We start from the raw sequence: 19,037 nt of genomic DNA, 5'->3' as shown, positions 1-19,037 counted from the left end.
GAAATGAAGGAACCAATAGATTATACGGGAATTGTGGCGAATGAAGTGGAGGTGAGTAGTCTATTGCAAAACCACAATGTCAATACATCTGTGGGATTGGATGGTATACCAGCTCGTGTCGTACGTGAAGCAACTAAAGAATTGTCAGTGCCCTTGACCATTTTGTTTAATTTGAGCCTCGGGTCTGGGTCAGTCCGAAGGGGGTGGAAAGAGGGGAAAATAGTTCCGCTGCATAAAGGGGGTTCTCAGGCTGCTGTTGAAAATTATCGGCCAATCAGCATAACAGGAATCATTATCAAGGTCTTGGAGAAAATAGTCAAGATGAAAATACAATATTGGATAGAAGAAAATGGGATACTGTATCGGGGACAGCATGGTTTTGTGACGGGTAGGTCATGCCTCAGTAACTTGCTCACGTTTTATAACACAGTGACGGCTGAACTGGATAAGGGTAATGGGTTTACAGTGATTCTACTGGACCTTGCTAAGGGCTTTGACAGGATACCACATGGAATTCTAATCAGTAAATTGCAGCATATGGGGATGGATATGGGGTTGGTGAGATGGATAGGAGGGTAGTTGACGGAGAGATATCATAGAGTGGTTTATTCAAGAGTAGAGTCCACAAGACAGCCTGTGATTAGTGGTGTGCCACGGGGTTCTTTTAATGGACCACTACTTTTCAATTTGTCCATTAATAATATAGGAAAGGATCTGAGAGGAACAGTTCATTTGTTTGTGGATGATGCAAAGTTGGGTAGGGCAATAGTGGATGCAGATGACGTCAAAATTTTGCAAGATGATTTGGATATATTGGAGGTCTTGGCTAAGGAGAATGGATGTCAATTTAATGTGGCAAAATGTAACGTTTTACATTTTGGGGTAAAAAGATTAGCAGCAGTTTACTACATTGGTGGAACTGCACTCCAGGAAATTGATGAGGCACAAGATTTAGGAGTGTTGGTGGATAAGGAGTTGAAGATTAGGGGGCACATTGCGAAAGTGGCCCAATCAGCTGATCAAATCACTTGGTTGCTGAAGAATACGTTGACAAGCAGAGACAAGCAGGTTATTGTTCCTCTGTATCGAGCCTTGATAAGACCCCATCTCGACTACTCTACCCAGATTTGGTCACCTAGGTTTCTTCTTCATGGGGAGGAGGTGGAGAGGATCCAGAGGCGAGTGACCAAGATGATAGCAGGTCTGTGGAATGAACCTTATGAAAACAGGTTGAGGATTTATGGGTTGCAAAAATTGGTTGATAGGCGGAGGAGGGGAGATATGATTGAGACATTCAAATTACTGAAGGGTTTCTATAAAATTAATTCAGAAGATATTTTTGAGAACAGGGCTGGTTGTGGGAGGACTAGGGAACATCCATGGAAACTGGGCAAAAGTGTGGTTAGTAAAGGTGTTAGAGCTGGGTTCTTTACTTTTAGAGTGGTGAATGAGTGGAATGCGCTCCCAGAGTCTGTGGTGGATGCTGTGACAGTGAATGAGTTTAAGGCGAGGTATGATAGATACTGTATGAATGTCGAATAGTTGTGATGAATATGATTTAGGGCCTCCCTCGATGAGTCTAAAGACTCCCTGGAATTGCCCGTAATAATAATAATAATAATACATTACATTTTGGTGTCTGTAGATGAGACATTCTTGTATCCGCATCACCAGTTTAATATGCATTTCAAGTTCAATGGGGATGTCCTATCAAAAACATTACCAAAATCCAGCAGGATTTTGGTAATGTTTTGTCATTTCTCTTCTCCAATTTAGCTGTTACTCCATTAAACAAAGTTAATGTAGTCAATATCAGGCAGTTGAGTCTTTAATTTTAAGTGATTGATTTCAAAGATATTCTTACATGCATAATTCGGTAAGAAAATCACAGAAACAGTTCTCTCTACTTAAAGTTTGATTTCTTTATTCTGTGAGATGTCGCTCGTTCCTGTTGCAGAAAGGTATTCAGAGAACTTTCTCAGAAGCCTTCATACTTATAGTGAAACTTGTTCTGTGGGAATGTTTAAGGTATGATATCGATAACAATTAAAGCGATTGGTAGTCATGAAAACTCGTTTGAGATGTAATGTCATTGGAAGTCATGAAGAAATAGAGTACTGGCTACAGTAAAATAATACAACGATCAAATTATTCTGGGTTGCTTATGACTGCATTATGCAGCCAATTTCTTCATATTCAAAGCTCTCCATATTTATAACCACACAAGCCCCGTCTTATCAAGAGAACAAATCACAGCGACGCGTGTTCTCATTGCCAATGAAAACAAAACCTTATGGATGCTAGAGGAAGAGCTTTGAGATACGTTCAGCCATGATCTTTGGACGATTATTTGTCTCATGCGCTACAACAAAAGAATTCGAAAAAATACATAGTCGGCACAAATATATGATAACTTGATAAAGAATTCTACTTCCTTACCACAGCCACCACTCAACATTGTAGTCAACCTCTCTTCCGTAGTTTAAAGCCTGATGCACTCACTACGCTTTCATTGTCACAATTTCGCCCTAGCTCCTAAAAGAATACCTGCCAAGGAAATTCACAAGTGGTTTCTTTGCATGGAAGGTGGTTGAACCGTGGAATGCATTGCCTGATGGAGTGGTGAGAGCGATAACGGTCAATGAGTTTAAGGAGTGGTATGACAGACTTTATGTTCTTAGGAAGGACCTCCCACGATGAGTCTTTCGACTCCATGGAGACCTGAATAATAATAATAATAAATAGAACGTTGCATTCGCAACCTTCCTAACCATATCGTCAACGTCAGACCGGATGTAGCCGGCATTCTCACTAAAGCAAAACCTCCAAAAACCAACTTATCCAAAGACAAATATGCAGCTCTACTAGAAATGAAGAAAAACAAAAAAATAGTAATCACCAAACCAGATAAGGGAAATGCCACTGTGGTCCTCAACCAAAAGGACTACACAGGTAAGCTTAATGCTTTCATACTAGACTGCACTACCTACCTCCCTAATGAATATAATCCTACCTGCTCTTAGATTACAACTCTCCACAGACTCCTTAAGAAGGTCACTTCTTGGTCTGTGGAAGTCACTAACAGACTAAAACATTATAACTCTAGACCCCCCCCCAATTATATGGGCTTCCAAAAATACATAAACAAAATGTGCCATTACGTCCCATAATGGATGGCATTGATTCCCATACATAAAAATTAGCCAAACATTTAGCCAAAGCGCTCACACACTATACTGGCAACACACCATCACATAAAAAACTCAGCCCACTTCAAAGCCAGTATAGAAAACCTCTCACTCCTACAAACTGATATAATGGTCAGTTTTGACGTCTCCTCCCTATTCACTAATGTCCCACTCAAGGAAATTCTAGAGCTCATCCAAGCCAAGTTTCCTCCTGATATCTCAGCCCTATTTCAGTTCACAATGAACCCAGGCTATTTCGTTTGACAAGGAAAATTCCACAAACACATAGAGGGGACATCCATGGGTTCACCACTTCCCACACCCTTGGTCAACTTCTTTATGGAGACCTTTGAAGAGAAAGCCTTAAACTCTGCCCCACAAAACCACACTATCTGGTTTCAGTATGTGGATGATGTGTTCACTATTTGGCCACATGGCTTAGATACCCTCCACTCCTTCCTAACACACTTAAACAACCAACACCCTAGAGTCCAGTTCACCTTAGAAAGAAGAAAACAACACCCTCTCCTTCTTAGACACCCTAATCACTCACCAGCTTGATGGATTTTTATTTTTTTCTGTTTATAGGAAACCCACCCATACAGGCAAATGCATTCACCAACAATCTCACCACTCCCTTCACAACAATATGGGGTTATAAAAACACTATATAACAGGGCAAAATTAATCTGCTCAGACGACGATGCCCTAACCACTGAACTAAACCACATCCTCAACACTTTTTTAGCCAATGGCTACAACCCCCCTCCCCCAATCCACAATAAAGATTACACTAAATCTATCACTATCCCCTACATCCAGGGCACCTCTGAGAAAATAACCAATATCCTGAAAAAATATGACCTGGCTTCTTGTTATAGACCACATAAAAAGTTGACATCCATTATCCGCTCTACCAAAGACCAACCACTTCCCCAAGACCTCCCTGTTGTATACTACATCTGGTTTCACCAGTACGGCCACTCTGAGCTGGCAGACCATACCTTAGATACCTGCCATAGAATTCGTTGGAAGAAAACTAAAAGAATACACTACAGCAAGTTAAAGTACAAAGATTATTCATGGAATCATCAGCAGCTCTAAAAAACGTTCCAAACTGCAACAAATTTGGCTGCATGAAACTACCCCAAATTTGGGAGCCTTACATTATGAGAACTTCAGCCCAAACGGCCAAGACAACCCAATCAGCCCCCGAGAGGGCACCATTAGGACTTTAGGAACAATACTAGTTTCTTGCCTTCTTCCTCATTTGCTTCTGTTAGTGCCTGTGTGCGCATACCATATTTGTATGTTTCTGAAGATGGCAATGTGTGACGTTGCCGAAATATTGAAGTTATTCATTAAAGTTTCCTTTAATTAATATCCGTTATATATGTTGTTAATTCCTTAAGCTAATTAGCAGTTCTTTACAGGCCATTTGTCCTCAGATTCTTCTTCATTTCAAGTTTTTGGATTTTCTTTCCTTAGAGGTTATCGGAGCACTGGCACGTCAGTCAGATCTCTTGGAGTGGTTTGGAATGCGATTTACTGGCGACTCGAAACTCGGGCAAAGGGTCCAGTGGTTGGCACATACGTAGAGTCATCTATGTGGCAAGGCATCTGGTCTGGCTCGATTTGGTTCCTCCGTGGCTAATCATTTCTGACCGTCATTTTTGATCTTGGACATTGCAGCAGATCGACATCCTTCAGACTTTGGTGTATCCTAGCCAAAATGTAGATCCTGATGGTTGAAAAACCTTGCCTTATATTCAGTCTTCCACGGAACCTTGGGTTCAGGATTGAAATCCCCAAATATTTCCTCATGATTCCTTTAATCTGACATTTCCATTGATTTCTCTTTTCTCTCCCTTTCGTACATCTTCAATCAGTTTTACTGGACTGCAGAACCAATGGTTGATTCATGCCGTTCCATTCTCAACTGACCTTGAAGCTCATCTTAGACTGAACTTATAAACAAAATAGTTCTCTTACACTACAATCAGAGCTCTAACATCAAATAATATTCCGATGGCAAAGGCATCGGAATATTATTGCCCTTGGTTTACTATTTATACATTCTTTGTTTATGCAAGGAGCAAGTTAATTCCCTTTGGGCCCTATACATAAGCTTTTAGTATTCCATTTACAAAAGCAAATTTATTTTTATAGCTTTCTAGTAAAAATCGATGCAATAAAAATTGGAGAAAATTTACGCTGCATCGAATTTCGGAAATGAATTACCCATGGCTAAATCACATTTTTTTTTTGTTTATAAAAACAATACAAAAAAGGAGCCTGTTTCTTCTTACTAACTTTCAGCAAAATGGTTATTCGAAAACAAACAGTTAAGTTATTTTTCAATCCACTTCCTCGCCATACTAAAGATAGTACTAGTGAAGAAGGATACATATCCCTCCCATATATCAGCTCTATTTCACCTAAAGTGGCCAAAGTTCTTAAAAATTACACCATCCGGACTTCTTTCACACCCTTCCTTGCTAAGTATGCCCAAACAATAACATAGCAACCTGAAATATGTCGGAGTTTACCGAATTTGGTGCAACTGCAATAAACATTATTTTGAACAGACAGAAAAATCCACCAAATTACGTCTTGAAGAACATAAAAGTGACATCACGTATGGCAAAACAAGAGCTATTGCACTGTCAAACCATGTCATGAATTCTGCTGACAATAATGAAGAAAACATCATTCATCCAGTGTTGTGGTACAAATCTGAAAATAGCTTTTGCTGCTGTGATGAACTAGACAGAAGAATTGTAGAATCCCAAGAAATCATCATCAATCAAATACATCTTAACAATCTTAATTATAATCAGTCAGGTGCCATCCAACTTTGGTATTCATAAAATGCTGAATGCAACTGTTCACCGAACAATGAGGAGATACCCAGAACACCTTCAATTGTCAATCTGCTAATACTTTAATGTATAGATTTTTATTCTTTTGCAATTTTTAGCTCTTTCTTCCCTCTGATTGTGCACCTGAAGAAGTATTCTTTGAAGATGACATTAACTGTGCTTCATTAAACAGAATTTTTTACATTTTATCTCTTGGTTTTCATCATTTTAAAATCTTTTAAAAAAGATGTCTCTCAAAAAAAAAAAAATATATATATATACAGGGTGTTCGGGATAAATTTGACATATTTATAATTAATTATATTTTTCCGTAAGTTACATGTATTAACACACACTTCTCTTCATTTAAAAGTTTGGACCCTTCTTCATTCATATACAAGATGTCAGAAAGGATGGATAGCTGGAACCCACCTGAATCATGGAAGAGAATAACTTGTATCATGATGATTCGTGCCCGCCATCAAAATAAGGATATTACGACTGCTGCCCAATGCTCCCTGAATACAGTAAAAACAATCAGGCATGAACTAGAGACTTGCAATGGTGACTACGAGGATGTAGCAAGAAGAAAGATCCCTAGCAGACGATCTGATTGCGTTCGTACAGCAGAATTCCTCGCAAATCTGCAGGAACAGGTGTTGAAGAACCCTGGCATTGGAATTCGGGCTTTGTTCGTGGAGTTGCTAACTGTAGTCAAGCCCTGGATAACAAGGGTAGCCAATGGTAGGCCGTATGTATGGCAGCAGGATTCGGCCCCTTGCCACACCTCTGGGAAAAGTCAAAAATGGTTGTCTGAAAATTTCTACGACTTCACCAGTCCAAATGTTTGGCCTCCAAACTCCCCAGACCTTAACCCCATGGATTATTTTGTATGGGGCGCAGTTGAAAAAGACACCAATCGCACTTCCAGTAATACAAAAGCCCAGTTAATGGATAAAATTAAAACAGTTTTTGCGGCCCTTCCCAGGGAGACTGTAGCATCAGCTTGTTCGAGGTTCCGAAGCAGAATTGAAGCTGTGATCGATGCTAATGGTGGTTATTTTGAGTAAATCTTGTTGATAGTATTGTAATTAACTCTGCCTGTAATGTTTTTTTGTCAATTCATTAAATTTAATAGATACAAAGAAGATTTTCTTTTTCCTTACGAAACTCTCAAATTTATCCCGAACACCCTGTATATATATATATGCCTGATGCATGTATGAAAAGAAATTCAGCAGTAGTGTGTGTGTGTATATATATGTATACACACACACACACACACACACACTACTGCTGAATTTCTTTTTATACATGCAGTCCGCATTTGCCAGTTAGGCTAGATACATGTGCATACAGATTTGCACAGGTATCCAGCTGTATGTTTGTAATTCATTGAATTGTTGACTGCTAAACACCCCATGAATATTATTTCTCATGCTGGTATGTTCAAAATTTAAATTATCACTTTTCAAATCAAAGAAGAATGTATGCATTGCGTTAAGTATTTATTTATATTTATTTTTTATGCCACAAAAAAAGAAAGTTCATTTTAATAAGTCAGTTTTTGTTCGTGTCCATTCCCCCCGCCCCTTACAATATTGCAAATATTATGACTTTTACTGCTGCCAGAAATAACTTTTCTCTTAACATCTCCTCAGCTGTAGGTAAAGTCGAAAAGCTACTGAGAAAGAAAGACCACTTCTTTAGAGCCTCAAACAGTGTTACATAATACATCAGCAGTCTTATTTTATTTTCAATTCTTTCCTAAATAGAAATTCCAATATTTCTTTTACAATCTGATAGAATATTTATTTGAAGATAAAATTGAAATTGAAAATAAAATTGAAATTGTAATAATCACAATTTCAATTTTATTATCGGAAACAAATTATTTGATGCAGCTTTTTAAGAAAGAAAGAGAAATTTCAATTAAGAAAAAAATTTGTGCATGTGTTGCCGGTATTCAGTTCTTTTTGGCCCCACTCCCAAAAAAAATGGAATGGAAAGGACCCTTGTGTTAAACAATTGTTTTAAAATCTTCTGAAAAAAAAAAATGTTATCAAGCAAAATCTATTGCAATAAGTAAGTTCTGAAGATTACTTTTTATTTTATATTGCACTACTAACGATGTACAAAAATATGCATGTCACATTCTTATTCTTACAGATTGAGATATACTGCTGTTGTTTGAGAACAATTCTTTCTGTTTTATGAACAAGATGTTAAACCGCATTACATTTTTATTCAAGGTTAATTTTAAAATATCGCAAAATTATATTCAATGGTATTTCATATGAACTTATAGTTGTAAAACAAAACAAATTATTATTATCGTTACTTCTAGAGTGCTCATTTCAATAATAATGCTGTTTCTTACAAAATAATCGTTTGTGAGTGAAAGCAACATAATTTCTGCATATGAATATTTATCTGAGACATGTCCTACAGGGAATTGATTAAAATTTTGTTTTTAAGTATTATCCAACCCCCCCCCCCCCCGCACCCTCCAGCTACCACGACCTCTGAAAGTAACTGAATTATGTCCAATTTCATCTAATTTTGTATTTCATACTTTTCCCAGTATCACTTCACATTTGATGTGATTAAAGATTTTCATATTTTTGTCTATAAAGCAAAGTCATCAAAGTGCTTCCTTCAGGTTATGTACGAAAGTTGATTTTCAATAAAAATCAAAACAGCAAAATCTGGAAAGTTGACAGCCCATTTTTTTTTTTTTTTTTTTCAAAATACTTTAAATATTTATCTTGAAAAATGTTTTTCAAGATAAATATTTAAAGATAAATAAACAATAAAAGAAGGAAAAAAAATTGTATATTTTTTGTCTATCCCATATAAGTAAAAGTCCAGCATGGAACAAAACATTTCTTGTTATTGGCAAATGAGACACAGCGATAATCACAAATTCTCTTCCGCATGAAGGTTTATCGCACTTTCAAATGAACATGATGCCCAAACCACACTTCTTATCCATGTTCTTTCAACAGAACATGCATCATATTCAGATTTTGCTAAACATATATAAATAGGCATTCCGGCCTGTTGGAAGGTTAACACATGTATTTTTCTAACATACACTTTTTCATTAAAAAAAATAATAAAAGTAGTTCTCACTTTACAAATTCTCGCTTAACAAGTTTTAATCTTTACACATTTTTTGGATAGGAATTTTTATTTTAAATTATGTGAGGTGAAGGGAATTAAGGGTGTTTATGGAGAATTATGCAGTATATAATGCAATACCTCACTAAATCCTACCCATACCTCATCATCAGGGAGAGGTAACGGGTGAAGTACCTTCAGAAGCTTGGTCTTCCAGAAGGGCCACCCAAGGCATGCAGGCTACATCAATATTCCTGGCTAACGTGGGAGGCATCTGGTGATTGGGCTAGCAACTTGTCATTGAATGTAAAACAATAATGCTCGAGAAACCAAGTTAAGTATTAATCAGATGGGAAAATTGGATATCGATCGGAAATGAAACAGAATATGATATGGAATGATAAAACTAGCAACATAGAATGTATGGGGAATTAATGGAAAAGAAGAACTAATTCAAGAAATAACCAAAAGAAACATTAAAATATGCAGCATAACAGAAACAAACAAAAAGAAATGGAATAATGAACATAAAAGAGAAATATTTATAGACAGCAGAGTAAAAAAACAAAATAGAGCTAAACCTGGAGTAGGAACAGTAATACATAAAATGTGAAAAGAAAATATAGAAGAATATAAATATATAAATGAAAGAATATTAATAGTCTGGATAAAAAACGATAAGAGGTAAAATAAATATCGTCATCATGTGTATCAAGGATTTAGGCCTAGCATGGCTTGTTCTGGCCTTAGAAGTCATCATTGAATCGTTTAAGAGGACATCCCGGTTTCCTTTTTCCTAATGGCTTGTACTTTAAAGCTTGTTTTGGTAATCTTTCTGTTTTCATTCTTTGAACGTGTTCCATCTATTTATGTTTATTTTTTTTTTAATTTTTTCTATTACTGGTTCTTGGTTTACTTTTTTCATAATTTCTTTGTTTCTTTTGTGATCAAATAGGGTATACTTTGCAGTTTTTCTCATAAACTTCATTTCTGCTGTTGTTAATCTTTGTTTGTTTTATTGTCCAGATTTCACTTCCATACATTAAGACTGGTAGGGCTAATGTATTGTATACTTTTAATCTGGTTTGTTTTTGAACTAGGTTTGGTTTAAATATAGAGTTAATTACACCTGTTATTTTTAAATATTTTCCAATTTTTACATTTATATCTTTTTCATATGTGATCGTACATCCTAGGTAGTTGAATGAATTCACCTGTTCTAAGATCTTGTTATCTATTACAATTTTAGTTCTTGCTGCATCTTGTCCCTTAAAGGCCATAGTTTTTGAGTTTTCTGTTGATATTATTATTATTATTATTATTATTATTATTATTATTATTACGGGTATCTCCATGGAGTCAGTAGACTCATCGCGGGAGACCCAAACTAGCAAAACAATATCTGTCATATCTCTTCTTGAATTCATTTACAGACGAAGAGCTCACAACTAAGTCAGGCAATGAATTCCACTCATTCACCACCCTCCAGGCAAAAAACTTTGTTCTGACACCTTTGTTAACCACACTCTTCTTTAATTTCCAGAGATGACCTCTTGTTCTTCCATCACTATCACACAGCTGAAACATTTCCCCTGCATCAATCCTATAAAAACCTTTTAGTAATTTGAATGTTTCTATCATATCCCCTCTTCTTCGCCTATCAACCAATCTCTGCAATCCACAAGCTCTCAATCTATCAAAGTAGGGAGCATTTTTTATATCACTCACCAACTTGGTCACTCTTCTCTGAACCCTCTCCACAGCCTCCTCATCTCCAAGGAATCCAGGTGACCAGACCTGAGCACAGTAATCCAAATGTGGAAGTATCAATGCTTTATAAAGGGGAATAATAACCTCTTTATCTCTGGATGTCAGTGTGTTCCTCAACAACCAAGTAATCCTATGTGCAATCTTGGACACCTTAGCAATGTGTCCTCTGAACTTCATCTCCCTATCTACCAATACCCCTAAGTCCCTAGCCTCGTCAATCTCTTGAAGTACCTTTCCATCGATGTAGTACACAGCTGGTAATCTTTTAATCCCAAAATGCATGACTTTACACTTTTCCACATTGAACTGACATCCATTTTCTTTTGCCCATTTTACCAGCTTATTTAAATCCTCCTGCAAAGTTTCAACATCAGCTTGATTTTTTATTGCACTACACAACTTTGCATCATCAGCAAACAACTGAATATCTCCCTTTAAGCCGTTTCCTATATCATTTACATACAAATTAAACAACATTGGCCCAAGCACAGAGCCCTGAGGCACACCACTGGTCACCTGCCTCATTCTGGACTCGGCTCCTACATACACCACCTTATGGTATCTCTCCCTGAGCTCTCCTATCCATATCACCAATTTAATATCCATTCCCATCTGCTCCAATTTGCGTAACAGTGTTCTATGGGGTATCCTGTCAAAAGCCTTAGCAAAATCCAGAAGTAAATATATATTATCATACCATAATCTTTGGATATCTCATTTAGATCTAAAATAGCTTTCTGTAGTTTATCTTCAGAATTTGTAATTATTATTTGGTCGTCGGCAAAGAGGAGAGTGTTTAAGTTTACTGTAGGAGAAAGTTTAATTCCTTGATGTAAATTTTTATTCCATTTTATTATTATTTCATTTAAGTAGATATTAAAAAGAGTGCTGAGAGGGGACATCCCTGTAGGACCCCTTGGTTTATCCCTCTTGTATATGATAGCTTTTAGGATATTATTTGGTATTTGTCTTACTTTTAATATGTTAAATAATATGTTTCTTTTAACTTTGTCAAATGCTTTTTGAAAGTCAATAAATGCAATACGTGTTTCTAAATTGTATTCTCTTCTTTTCTCTATTATTAATTTTAGGCAAAAGGCCAGGTCTATACATGATCGTCCTTTTCTAAATCTATTCTGTACTTCTAAAAAGTTTTCGTAATATATTACATTAGTTTGCTATTTAAGATTTTGCTATATATTTTGTAACAGGAATTTAGTATACTGATACCTCTATAGTTTTTAGGGTCATCTCTATTAACTTTTTTAAACAGAGGAATCACAATTGCTTTTTTCCATTCTATTGGGGGGATACCAGTTGAATAAATTTTATTTAAAAATAATAAGTCTTTCTTTGAATCTAGTTGCTGCATATTTATATAGTCCTGAACCTAGTTTATCTTCTCCAGGTGATTTTCCGTTTCTTGTTTCTTTCAGGCTGATTTCTAATTCTTCTTTAGTTATTTCCTTTTCATTAATTGTTTGCCAGTTGTCTTTTTTAAAATATTTGTCTGTCCACAATTCTGTGTAGTAATTTAGAAATAAATGTAAAAAAGTAATGTAAAATAAATATAATTACAGTATACACTCCAGAAGAAGGAAGAAAAGAAAAAACAGCTTTTATCAGGACCTACAACAAATAGTACATGAAATAAAACCAAATGAAAAATTAATTATAATGGGAGACTTAAATGCAAGAATAAGAAATATATCAATAAACTGAATTATGCAAAGATTTAATCAAGAAACAATAATGGAGAACACTGATACAATTCTGATCAAATAAGTTTGAAATAATGAATGCATTTTATCAGCATAAAATAACATTTGGAAACAAAAGAGGACAGGAATCAATAATAGGTTATATTATATTATAAAGTAATACAACCATCAGAAATAGAAGATGTTATAGTGTTAACATCAGCAGAAATTGGGAGTGACCACAACCTGTTAATATGTGAAATAAAACTTTACATGAAATAGGTGAAAATAAAATGTAACATGCAATTATTAAAAGAAGAAAGGATATTATTATTATTGCAGGTATATCCATGGAGTCAGTAGACTCATCGCGGGAGACCCAAACTAGCAAAACAACATACATCATATTTCTTCTTCTTTTCATTTACAGAAGAAGAACTCACAACTGATTCAGGCAATCAATTCCACTCCTTCACTACCCTCCATGCAAAAAATCTTGTTCTCACACCTTTGTTAACATACTTTTCCTTAATTTCCAGGCCTCTTGTCGTCCATCACTATCAACACAGCTGAAACATTTCCCTTCCATCAATCTTATAAAAAACTTTTAGTAACTTAAAGGATGGTTTACATTTGAATGGATTTGGTGTACAGATACTTGAAAAGGTGTTGTCAAATGTACTGGAAGTGAATGTGCAGAATAAGGGAAACTAGCATTGTTAAGGGGGAGGGGAAAGATATGCAGGCTTTAGGGAGACAGTTGAGTGTGTGAATGTGTGTAATATGCCTAAGCAAGTAGGAAAGACCACAAATCAGAATAGGCTAGTTAGTATAAGGCATCAAAATAGGGATGGGACAAATCGGCTTCTGCAATTCATGTATACTAATGCCAGAAGTATCAGGAACAAGAAAGAAGAATTTTTGGTCTTGGTTGGCACTTCCAGACCACAGGTTAATGGCATTAGTGAAACATGGCTGACAGAAGATGACACAGCCAGTGGGATTGAATGTGAGGGATATGGTGTGTTCAGGAGTGACAGGGAGAATAAAATGGGGGAGGAGCGTTATTGATGATAGCTGATGAGCTACAGCCAAGGAGAATAGAAGTGGAACTGCAGGATAGAGAAAAGAGCACATTTGATGCTATTTGGTGTGAGATTGAAATTAGCAGAACAAAATATATAGTTAGGTGCTCCTACAGATCAGGTGATGGAATAGATGGTGGAGATAGTATGCATAAGAAATAGAAGAAATGAGTGGAAGGAGGGTAAATATTATGGGAGATTTCAACTATGGTAACACTGATTGGAGTGAGAAGAGGACACATTGGCGAAGGGATTGGATTTTATGTGGATATTAAGGGATAACTATCTGCGACAGCATATCATTGAAAATACTAGGGGTCAGGGAGTGCTTGATCTAGTAACTGAATCTAAGAATCTGTAACAAATATGACCACGTTGCCACCAATTGGTGAAAGTAATCATAGGGTCTTGACTTGAGAGGTGGCTAAAGGTGTGGAATTAACAATTAAGACAGGGTAAATGTGGAATTATCAGGGTGGTAAGTATGACAAGCTTAGGAGTGTGTTTGGTTCAGTGCCATAGCATGTACTACTGGAAGGGCTAGAAGTTGATAGTGCATGGGAGGCAGTTAAGAAGTGTTTGCATGAAGCAATGGCCGACTGTATACCTAGAGCCCGAATAATAAATCATTTAGAGGTTAAATGGATGAATAACACCATTAAGCTTGAGCTGCAAAAGAAGAAACAACTATAAAGGGAATTTAAGGATAAAGATGACCGACAGGCACATGAACGGTATGAAGCGCAGGCCAAAAGGGTAAAGAGTGTGGTAAGAAAAGCAAAAAAGGATTATGAAAGAACATTGGCCATCAAGGCTAAAGAAAATCCCAAAGAGTTTTTTCGATATGTTGCAAGTAAAAGAAAAAATGTATATGGCACAATGATTTTAAAGAATGCCAATGATAGGGAGGTAACCAAATCAGTTAATATAGTTGAATTACTGAGTGAGGTCTCTACAAGAATATATCATCCAGGTGGTGACAATCCAGAAATGAAGCAACCAATAGATTATATGGGAACTGTGGTGAATGAAATGGAGGTGAGTAGTCTATTGCAAAACCTCAATGTCAACACATCTGTGGGATTGGATGGTATACCAGCTCGTGTCGTATGTGAACCAGCTAAAGAATTGTCAGTACCCTTGACCATTTTGTTTCATTTGAGTCTCGGGTCTGGTTTAGTCCCGATGGGGTGGAAAGAGGGGAAAATAGTTCCACTGCATAAAGGAGGTTCCAAGACTGCTGTTGAAAATTACCGATCGATTAGCATATCTGAATTCATTGTCAAGTTATTGGAGAAATTAATCAAGAGAAGAATACAGGATTGGATAGATGAAAATGGGATACTGTATGGAGAACAACATGGCTTTGTGAAGGGTAGATCATGCCTCAGTAACTTGCTCACATTTTATAACACAGTGATGGCTGAACTTGGTAAGGGTAATGGGTTTACAGTGATTCTACTGGACCTTGCCAAGGCATTTGACAGGATACCACATGGAACCCTAACCAGCAAACTGGAGCAGATAGGGATGGATACAGGGTTGGTGAGATGGATAGAAGGGTGGTTGATGGAGATATACCAGAGAGTGGTTTATTCAGGAGTGGAGTCTAAAAGATGGCTTGTGACTAGTGGTGTGCCACAGGGCTCTGTTCTTAGACCACTGCTTTTCAATTTGTTCATCAATGATATAGGTAAGGATCTGAGAGGAAGTGTTCACTTGTTTGCTGATGATGCAAAGTTGGGTAGAGCAATTGTGAGTGCACAGGATGTCAAAATTTTACAGGATGATTTGGATAGTTTGGAGGACTGGGCTAAAGAAAATGGATGTCGATTTAATTTGGCAAAGTGTAAGGTTATGCATTTTGTGGTTGAAAAGATTAGCAGCAGCATATCACATTGGTGGAACCATACTCCAGGAGATTGATGAGGCCAGGGATTTTGGAGTGTTGGTGGATAGGGAGTTGAAGTTTAGGGGGCACATCGCAAAAGAGGCTAAATCAGCTCATCAAATCACTTGGCTTCTGAAAAATACATTAACAAGCAGAGACAAACAAGTTTTTGTTCCTCTGTATCGAGCCTTGATAAGACCCCATCTGGACTACTGTGCCCAGATATGGGTGCCAGGGTTTCTTCTTGATGGTGAGGAGGTGGAGAGGTTCCAGAGACGAGTGACCAAGATGATAGCAGGTCTGCGAAATTAACCTTATGAGGACAGGTTGAAGATTTGTGGGTTGCAAAAATTGGTTGATAGGCGGAAAAGGAGTGATATGATTCAGACATTCAAATTACTGAAGGTGTTCTATAAGATTAATCCAGAAGATATTTTTGAGAATAGGACTGGTGGTGGGAGGACTAGGGGCCATACATGGAAGTTGGACAAGAATGTGGTTAGCAGGGGTGTTAGAGCTAGGTTTTTTACTTGGAGAGTGGTGAATGAGTGGAATAAGCTGCCAGAGTCTGTTGTGGGTGCTATGACTGTGAATGAGTTGAAGGCAAGGTATGATAGATACTGTGTGAATGTTGAATAGTTGTTCTTGACATGATGTTAGGGCCTCCCTTGATGAGGCTGTCGACTCCTTGGAGTTGCCCGAAATAATAATAATAATGTTTCTACTAAAACAGATAAAAACAAAGTTCCAACATACTAAAAGGATTCTCACTAAGCAGCGAACAACACGTAGAAAATAACTGGAAGATTTTTAAAACAAATTTAACTGAAATAGCAACAGAAATATTAGAGGTTAAAAAAAAAGTATCAAAATTAAGAAGATGGACTCCATGCTTTAACGAAGAAATAAGAATATTAATGAAAGAAAATTATCTACAAATGAAAACAACAGATAATTGAAATATAAAGAAATAAAGTTAATCAAAAGAAAATAGAAAGTAAAAATCAATTTTGGGAATCATATACAAAAAAACTTGAATATGAAATTTAAGGTATATAGAAACAAATGTGGACATTTATTAATACACAAAAGAAAGAAGAAGCAGAATATATTCCAATAGTAAAAGTAAAAATAGAAGAATTAGAAAATTCTTTTAAAGACCTTTATAATTAAATAGGTGAAATAAAAGTAAAACTAGGTAAACAAACCAAGAAGAAACAAATACATGAAATTGAAAATGCAATTAAAAACTGAATAATAGGAAATCATGAGGTCTAGATAATATCAATGATTTATTAAAAAAATAGTAAAGAAATTATAACTCATTTAGTTTAGATATAGTATACAATCAAATAAAAACAAAAAAAAAATTCTGGTAGAATGAATAAAAAATATAATACCAATATTTAAAAAAAAACGAGATTAAAAAGGAAACAGAAAATTATCTTCTCTTCTGCTCATGGTGGGTTGACTCAAAGATGAATCTTTGCCATTTCTTTCTGTCTGTTGTCTTCTTATGAGATTCTATTCTAGAGATGAAGTAGGTGCTTTCTTTAATGTTGTCAATCCATTTCTTTCTTGGTCTTCTGCTGCTCGGCAGTCCTTCGATTCCACTATTCAATGTTCGGTAGAATTCCTGGGTTCATTCTTGAAACACGTCCAAACCAGATTAATTGGGGCTTTTTTAGTGCGGTAATTATTGTTTCTTTAAAGTTAAGTTCTTCTTTGACCTTTTCATTTGTTTTTCTTTCTGTCCAGTTTGTTCTATTGATTTTTCTTATTTCATTTCAAATGCATTAAGTTCATCCATTTCTTTTTTCACTCAATAAAGTTGAGACCTCAATAAAGGTCGAAACTAGTCTGGGTAGTGGCCAATCCCTTAATGCATAACAGTATACATATCCACAAGGAGATGTGTTTTGCATTATGGAAGATACTGGGATAGGAGTGTTGGTAGCTTGCTCGACCTTTGCTACGAGTTGCCTGGTGTTGTATTATCTTACCTGGGTAAGTAGTACAACACTATATTCAGTCCTGAAGATATTTTCAGGTGGTTCTACAATTTGCACCATTTTAAAGGTTAAAGAAAAATATTTGAAAGAAAAAATGCGAAATCTATCCGGTCTACATAGTTGCATAATAAAGAAACAGGTAGTATAATTCCTCATGAAGAAAAATTGCTAACTCCTTGAATTGGCACTCGAGTAGCGAGCCGTTATCCTCCTAATCTGTGCTTCACCTACTCCATGAATGCAAAACTTCTATTTTGTCCGCTCCTACTTATCCGGATACGAGATGCCGTCTCATGCAGTTATGCGTCCGCATCGATTTCCATTAGACTCGCGTGATAACAAAGTAACCGTTTGGAAGGAAAGAGTCCGATTTTAGAAATGGAATAATTCAAAATATGCTAATGAGTCCTAATTTTGTTTAGCTGCACTGTTATAACTAAAAGCTAAGAAAATGAATGATATGCAAATTTTGAAATTTGATACGATTCCGTAGCTACACTGCTATCAGGGCTGAGGGACATATTTGCCTGCGACCACTGGTCTGTAGTGGAATGCATACCACTTTCGGAAAAATGACTTGACTACTGTGAACTTGATTGCTCTCTAAATTTCCATATAATACATTGACAGTTCAGGTTTCTGTCTTCTGATAATTTTTAGTACTGAACTTCACTGTTTTGCGCAGTAAAAATTATAGCAAGAATATAAAACTCTAATTTTAACAAAAACGTTACAATTAGAGTTCACGCAATTTATAATAGTCTGGTTATAATCACCTATATGCGCATACTTCGCAGAATATCGCCATTTACTACGTTAGCACCTGCCATGTACGTCGGTCAGAAAAGTTGTGGCAGTGCTCGGTCTTAGAGATCGTTTTCATTGACTGTTAGGATACTATAAAGGGCACATAATAAGCAGTTATATCACCTTGTGGGATAGTTGATAAGATACATGACACATTAAAATGTACTTACGAATTTCCAGTTTAACCACATCGAAGGACTACCTTACAGACACTTCGCTACACAATCACATTGCTCGTGAATTCCACTGATATGTGCGACACCTGTTGGAATTAAATTCAATCGGATAGAGAACAGTAATATAATATAAAATTATATTATTTAAAATAAATAGCCAATTGGCTTCTTTTCAACGATGTACACGTTATTTAAATTAAGGTAATATTATAAGGGGATATTAAATCCCACATTGTTTTAAAACCGAATAAGGAACTCAAAGATCGGAATCAAAGAGTTTCATGCTGAATATAGTAACTATATATGTATCGGCGACTACTAGCGTAAGTACAAGCACGTAGTCCAAGTACATAGTACAAACTAGGGCAACTCGAAGCAAAGGTGGTTAAAGTTCTGATCGCTATTCTTAGTATTTTCCATAATG

General features: G+C 36.3%; 1 long non-coding RNA gene across 1 annotated transcript in view; it reads right to left on the bottom strand.

The window, feature by feature from the left end:
* LOC150093449 (uncharacterized) overlaps positions 1-18,665 on the bottom strand; it is a 30,189-nt gene extending 11,524 nt beyond the window's left edge. Inside the window, exon 1 of the long non-coding RNA XR_016550452.1 lies at positions 18,608-18,665. This is a non-coding gene — a long non-coding RNA (uncharacterized LOC150093449). The remainder of the gene's footprint in view (positions 1-18,607) is intronic.
* Positions 18,666-19,037: the final 372 nt, after the last annotated feature.

Source organism: Typopeltis vanoorti, chromosome 24 (assembly GCF_054136105.1).
Source record: "Typopeltis vanoorti isolate ZY-2024b chromosome 24, IOZ_Tvanoo_1.0, whole genome shotgun sequence".
Lineage (NCBI taxonomy): Eukaryota > Metazoa > Arthropoda > Arachnida > Uropygi > Thelyphonidae > Typopeltis > Typopeltis vanoorti.
The sequence above is the reverse complement of the archived record's forward strand: the minus strand, read 5'-3'. Positions and strand labels throughout refer to the sequence as shown.